This window comes from Mesoplodon bidens (assembly GCF_964165515.1).
Source record: "Mesoplodon bidens genome assembly, chromosome: 9".
NCBI classification, from domain to species: Eukaryota; Metazoa; Chordata; class Mammalia; order Artiodactyla; family Ziphiidae; genus Mesoplodon; species Mesoplodon bidens.
Genome location: NC_138166.1, coordinates 95543364 through 95549363, shown reverse-complemented (window position 1 = coordinate 95549363; position 6000 = coordinate 95543364). Strand labels below are relative to the sequence as shown.

The 6000-nt window shown below is 36.7% G+C and overlaps 1 pseudogene across 1 annotated transcript in view; it reads left to right on the top strand.

Annotated features, from left to right (window-relative positions):
* Positions 1–2025: 2025 nt before the first annotated feature.
* Positions 2026–6000, top strand: part of LOC308622330 — a 30260-nt pseudogene continuing 26285 nt past the window's right edge. Inside the window, exon 1 of the transcript in view lies at positions 2026–2049. The product of the transcript in view is annotated as an uncharacterized misc_RNA (transcript). The remainder of the gene's footprint in view (positions 2050–6000) is intronic.

Below are 6000 nucleotides of genomic sequence, written 5' to 3'. Positions count from 1 at the left end.
ATGATACAAGTATCACTTCCTGGACTATTATTTCTACTTATGTTGGTTGTCCTTTGTTAACCAAAATAGTTATATTTAATGTACTCAAATCCATCAATTTTTTTTACCAAATTCACCTGAATTTATGGGTCTGTTTCTGAGGTGTCAATCCTTTACCAAATGCCCATTTTTTTTCCTTATACAAATGTATATGAATGTGTTTTACTAATCGATGCTTTGCAGTATGTCAATATCTGGAGGGTTACTCATCCTCTTTCCTCTTTACTCTTTACTCTTTGAAAAAATGTTTAAAATTTTACATTTTTATTAGTTATTTTAGGGTCTTTATTTTTCTATATGTATATTTAAACGAATATACTAATTTGCCTCATGTTTCCTATCATAATTATTATTGGAAATGCATTTAATATATCTCAAACTTGGAAAAGGTAGCATTTTTACAAGGAAAAAAGACATTTTTACCCATTCATGAATATGGTTTCTGCCTTTATTTAGATTTCCTTTCTTGTCCTTTACTAGAGTCATATATTTTTCTTTACAAAGCTCTTGTGCATTTTGTTAAGTTAATTTCTATATATTTTATAATGTGTTGCTACTGTAATGGTATATTATTTTATATGATATTTTCTAATTGATTACTGCTGGTTTAGAAAAACTTTATTTACTTTTATATGTAAATCTTATATTAGGAAATCTTGCTGAACTTTCGTATTGGTGTGACTCATTTGCCTATTAATTTTCTTGGATTTTAAATGTAATTGATCATATCATCAGCAAATAATTATATTCTCCTCCATATCAATTATTATTTTCATTCCTTTTGTATTGGCTAGAATTATAAGTACTGTGCTGTTAAGTATCATTTATACTTATCGTATGTATCTTGCTCCTGACTTTAGAAGAAGTGCCTCAGATTCCATTAAATACATTCGTTGTAGAATTTTTATATGTAGTTTTTATTAGGTTATGAAGTTCCTCTCTAGTTCTAGCTTTCTAAGAATTCTCATCGTTTTTTTCACGTATATTGAGATAACTCTGTTTTCCTTTAGTCAACCAACATGAGAGTGAATTTATAGATTTTTCTGAAGTTGAATCATCTGTGCATTCCTGGGAAAATTGTCCCTTGGTAAAAATATGTTGTTTTTTAAAAAAATGTTAAATTTCCTTGGATAATATTTTTAAATGTTTTCATCTGTAAAATTAGTGTATATGTTTTACATAATATACTAATGAGAATTATTTTAATCTAGGTTATGCAAATGTCATAAAATGAGTTGGGCAATTTTTCTTTCTTTTTTTCGTTTTCTGGAAAAACATATATGTGGATTATATACTTTATAGTATATTTATATTCTATTTTCTTTATATTTATTATTATATTTATATTCATCTTGAAAGTTTGGTAAAGTCCATCAGTAAAAGTATTTTCCATCGGAGTAGTGAGAAGGGCAGAGGGGTCGTATTTTTAGTAGCAGCTCTAGGTCATTAATGATCATAATTCTATATAAATTTTCTATTTCTTCTTGGGCCAATTAGGCTTTTATTTTCAGATATGTGTCAACTGCATCCATAAATACTATTTAATAATATTATTTTATTATTTTTAATCTCTACTATATCTATTTTAACTTCTACCTTTTCATTTTTTAATTCATTTGTATCTTTTCTCACTTTTCCGTGGTGAAAATTCCAGAAATTTGTCTGTCTTCCTAGAATCGCCAGAGAATCAACTTAAGGTTTTGTTTATGATCTGTTTTGTTTCTTTTCTGTGCTCTTGATTTCTTTATGTAGCATTATAATTTCATTTATTTTTGATACTTTAAGTTTATTGCTCTTTTCCTATCACCTATATTTCTCTAAATTTACCAAAAAAATTATGCAAAACCTGCAAAGAAATTAACTTTTCCTCCTTAGGGCCATAGATATTCATCAAACTCAGTAACTTGACTGACCTATTCTCTGCTGAAGTCAGAGAGAAGCAGTATCTTTTCTCCCTAGAAGCAGGGATTTGCAATCTGGTGACAAATGGCTGAGGAATGTAGAGATGAGGTAAGTATTTCCAGTCTTTGTTCAAACACAGATCCCACATAATTCCGAGTCTGAGAAAACTCATCCCAACCTTCCAAGAGGCGACAGAGGCACCAACACTCTGAGGAATCCCTGGGCCCAAGCAGACAATCCCTGTGTTGACACAACTCTTTAAATAAAGCCAGACTCCAGCCAAAGAAAATGTTATGTATAAAACTCTAATTCCTGTCACTGGTAAATTTTGCTTTAGGTCAGGGCTTATACATCCTGTAAATTATGTCCAAGATCCTCTTGGCACCATTCCCAAAATTCTGAACCATGATACACTGCTGTTTGTGAATGGTTATCATCACCTCCGTGAGTCCTGACCACTAAGGAGGCCTGTCCAGACTGAGTTCCTTCCCAATTGCTTCTCACTTTACAGGGAAACTATGTGCATAAAAAGAATGAGAATGGGAGGGTACTCTACATGCTGAAACTCAGTGCCAGGGAAAGGCAGGATGGAGTTCTGTCTGGAAAATATGTTGATCAAGGCTCTTCAACACAATAATAATTATAAGTGACATTTATGGAGTACTTTAGGTTTTATAAAACATTTTCATAAGTAAGATCTCATTTAAAATCTCCAAACAGCATTTTACATGTCAATCATACCTCAATAAACTGTTATTTTGTTGTTGTTGTTGCTTTGTCAATGAAGTGCTATTTTTAAAAAGAAAGTATAAGAGGAGAGGAAGTATAGAGAGCAAGTGCACACAACTCTCCTAAGGATTCTCTCCAAGTGCACAAAAATGGTAACTAGATGAAAAAATGGGACCAAGAAAGGTTTTCTATAAGATGGGAGAAATATCAGTTTGTTTAATTCCACATATATGAAAAATCTAAAGTAGTCTAACTCACAGAAGAAGGGAATACAATAGTGGTTGCCACGGACTGGGGGATGGGGAAAATGCGGAGCTGTTATTCAAAGGGTAAAAATTTCAGTTATGCTTGGTGAGTAAATACTAGAGATCTGTTGTACAACATCATGCCTATAGATAACAACACTATATTCAAAATCTGTTAAGAGGTTAAGAGGGTAGATCTCATGTTAAATGTTCTTGCCACCAAAAAAAAAAAAAAAAAAAAGAGGGAGAGAGAGAGAGAGAAAGAGAGCAAGAGAGACCCAAAGAAACTTCTGGGAGGTGTTGTGTTATGTCTATTCCCTTAATTATGGTGATGGTATCATGGGTGTTTGCATACGCCCAAACACATCACATTGAACAAATTAAATGTGTACAGTTCTCTTTGTATTTCAATTATACCTCAATAAAACTGTTAAAAATAAAATGTCAAAACAAAATCTGCTAATTAGACACAGGATGTATTATCATTCTTATATTTAATCATGTGAACTAAGGCTCAAAGTAAATTACATCCTAAAGTATACAGAGAAAAAAAAATTGGGGAAAGAAATCTAGAATTTTAGAACCAGAAGTTTTTGTTTCCAACTCTTTCCTTCACCATGGGGTTTGGGTTCTGCCCTCACTTCCAGCCTCTGGTACAACTCCTTACACTTTATGAAGAAGGGGAAAAGGGAAGAGGAAGGTCCACTGCTCCCTGTAAGGTCGCCCTTCAACCCTCCACATTACCTTTAACAGAAGAATTATGTAGGGATTGAAATAATTGTTTGTTATCAATGGGGGGAGTCATCCTACTATATCATGGAATCATTCTCCATGTAAATATTCCATGATGGAGATGTGCAAATTTGGTGATAGGCAGACACAATTATATGGTTTACCTAGCTGAAAAATGGAGACTATAGACTCCCCACATGTTCTCCCTTTCTGGTTTCTTTTCATCTTCCTAAAGCCCTAATTTGGGGGAACCCCTGCGATCAGTTTTGGGACCCTTTCTTTTCTCTAACTATACTCATTCCTATAATGACCTCACCCAGTTTCATAACTTAAAGTATCACCTATAATTGATGACTTCAAATTTACACCTCTAACTTGAACTTCTCCTGTGAACTGCAGATTGTATGTCAATTAAACAGATCCACTTGGACATCCAACAGACATCTCAAACTTAATACGCCCCACATTGAACTTCTGATCACTCTTTCTTCCCAAACTTGCTCCATCTGAGGCCTTCCTCATCTCAGGTAATGATACCTCTATTCTTCCTGTTGCTCAGGTAAAAAATCATTCTGGCCTCTCTCTTTCTTTCACATCCCATATCCAACCCATCAGGAAATTCTGCTGGCTCTACATTTAAAATGTATTTTTAAAAAATAAATAAGAAATCAAATGCATTCAAAACCCAATCATGTCTTCCCATTTGTATTGCTATTCTCATCTAAATCATATATTCCCTCACCTGGATTATTGCATTGCTGATTTCTGCTTCCACCCTGGCCCGCTAAAGTCTATTCTCAACACAGCAACCAGACTGACCTTTTTTACATCATTTCAGTCCTTCAGCCAGTCTCTCACAATCCCCTGCAAGGCACCTCTTGCTGGCCGTCCACAACTTCCCTGACCTCATCTGCCCTATTGTGTGCTCACTTCACCCCGGCCACACTGGCCTCCTCACTGCACCTCAGGCACACCTGACCTGCTCTCCATTCAGGATCTCTGACTAATTCTGCTTTGAATGTTCTTCCCCCAAATATCCACATGATTCACTTCTTTACCTCCTTCAAATTTTGCATCAAATGTCTCCTTCCCACTAAAGCCTTCCTCAAACATCCTATTTAAAATTGCATGTCACCCACTCACATTTCCTATCCTCCTTTATTTTTCTCCATTGGACTTACTTTCAAATACACCATATAATTTACCTAATTTGGCTACTGTCTATCTCTTCTCCCTGGAATGTAAGCTTCATGAAGACAGACATCTTTGTCTGTTTTGCTCCCTGATCTATATATACCCCAGTACTTAGATCAAAGCCTGGCACATAGTAGGTACTCAATAAGCATCACGTGTTGAATAATTAAATCAAAGTATGAGTGAACGAGTAAATGAACTGGAGCAAATGACCTCTACAGTCCTGTGATGCTGGTGCATATACACAGGTGGACAGGCAGGATAATAACCGAAAAATCAAGAGCAAGTCTTCAGCTCTCAAACTTAGAGGGACCTGCTAGAGTTGTCAAGTTCATACTCCAGGGTCAGGAGTATCCCGTGGTGGAAGCTTCCTAGTGCAGTTTCTGGGGTCCTTGGACACATGTGAGCGTTAAAGACAATTCATTCATGCATCTCAACATCCACCTAGCTTCCTGCTCTAGACATGGGACAAACTAACACATCTTAGACCTATCGGGTACCTGATCCTTCTCCACAGGTTCTAGAACTACCACATGCACAAATGAGAATTGCTGTGATGACAGAGGAGTATGGAACACTCTAGGGAAAGATTGTGGCACCAGTGGGACAGAGAGCACTCTGGGCAGGTGGTCAGTATGAAATAGGGAGTTGTTTCTCTCTGGACAGCTGCAAAGTCATTGTATGTGTGCCAAGCCCTCCTAGGTCTCCAACCTTGAGGAGGGATTTTATGACGACAGAATTAATCACAGGATGCTTTTTCTCTTGCCCTTCCTCTGGAAGGGACTAGTATAACCTTCTCCTCCCCATCCCCCCAACTCTCCAGGGATATAAAGCAGGCTAAGGTTATAGTACCGACCAGACACAGAGAATCAGAAACTGCTGTGGAAATCCCCTCCCGGCGCTCGCCCCTCTCCAGCGTCTCCATCCCTCATTCTTCTTTCGAGCCCTTCTCCTCTACACCTGCCCACTGCAGCTCTAGAGTCTGCTGTTTTTCATTTTGCCTGTGATCTCTCTCATCTCCAGTCACCATGATCTGAACCTCCTCTCCACCCATCTCCAAGTCACCCTTCTCTCTGAGCCCAGGTAAGAAGACTGTGGGGTAGGAGGGCAGAGGAAGAAAGGGAAACACCGAGAGCAGAGTATGAAAATAAGGAAATAA